The sequence below is a fragment of the Acanthisitta chloris genome, unplaced genomic scaffold (assembly GCF_000695815.1).
Source record: "Acanthisitta chloris isolate BGI_N310 unplaced genomic scaffold, ASM69581v1 scaffold11717, whole genome shotgun sequence".
Taxonomy (NCBI): Eukaryota; Metazoa; Chordata; class Aves; order Passeriformes; family Acanthisittidae; genus Acanthisitta; species Acanthisitta chloris.
In genome coordinates, this window is record NW_008683232.1 from 4,007 (window position 1) to 4,924 (window position 918).

Here is a 918-nt window from a genome sequence, read left to right on the forward strand (position 1 = left end):
AGCTGCTGGTGCTTAGGAGGAATGAGTTCCAAAGTTACCTTTAGCAGAGATTCAACTTCAATGACAGTTTCTATGCAGTTGAGAAAAGCAGTACTTAGGTAAAAACCTGAGGGCCTTCCCAGAGTGCTGTAAGCTGACAGTCCAGATGGCTCCCAGCCTGATCTAACTCCAGAATTGCTGCTTGACCCTGGGTTTGGGGCTAATTCAACCATTTCTGCTTCTTGTTCTTTTTAATCCTAGGAAAAACTTAATCTTATTTGAATGAGTCTTTAGTGAGGTTTGTGATCTGGCTTGGCATGGTGGCACTGCAGGAGTATCATCAGTTTAAGGTGCTGTTATATGGAGACCGTGAGGGGCACTGACAGCTCAGCCCCTATGCTTCATGCCTGGGCAGGATTCTTGGGCAGCAACTACAAATCCTAATTTCCAGTAACCAGCTAATAACACGAGCTTTTTAATGTCAGTGTCCTTGGGCAGGTGATCTGCTGACTTTAGGACAGAAGCAGAAAACAATTGGAATTATAGCAGCAGAGTGGAGAGCTAAGGGAGTCAGTGGGTGTGGTGGCAGATTTGATTGGAGTTCATTCAGCAGTGTTTAGCTTAATCCTATTTCAGGAGCTCTGTAGAACACTCACGTTTAATTCTTGTCTGTGTATAAAGTGCTGCTATTACAAAGCAGGATCACTTCCCTGCTACTGATGTGTTAAGGCTGGTGCAAGCGTTCAACCTGCGAATGCTTATTTCAGCATAGCTGGGTAATAAGGTCTGTTAGTGTAAGTGCTCTTCCAACAGATCCTTGGCTTTGGAGAAAGCTGCCTGAGAGAGCAAACAAGTAAGAGCAAGGAAGTTCCTTCCCAAAATGGGAAATAATGCCCTTAATGCACAGCCATGTCACAGCAATTCAGAGATGGGCAGGGA

At 44.9% G+C, this 918-nt stretch overlaps 1 protein-coding gene across 1 annotated transcript in view; it reads left to right on the top strand.

The window, feature by feature from the left end:
• FAM161A (family with sequence similarity 161, member A) overlaps nt 1-918 on the top strand; it is a gene marked incomplete at its 5' end in the record, with an annotated part of 6,345 nt that overhangs the window by 2,912 nt on the left and 2,515 nt on the right. The window lies entirely within an intron of this gene.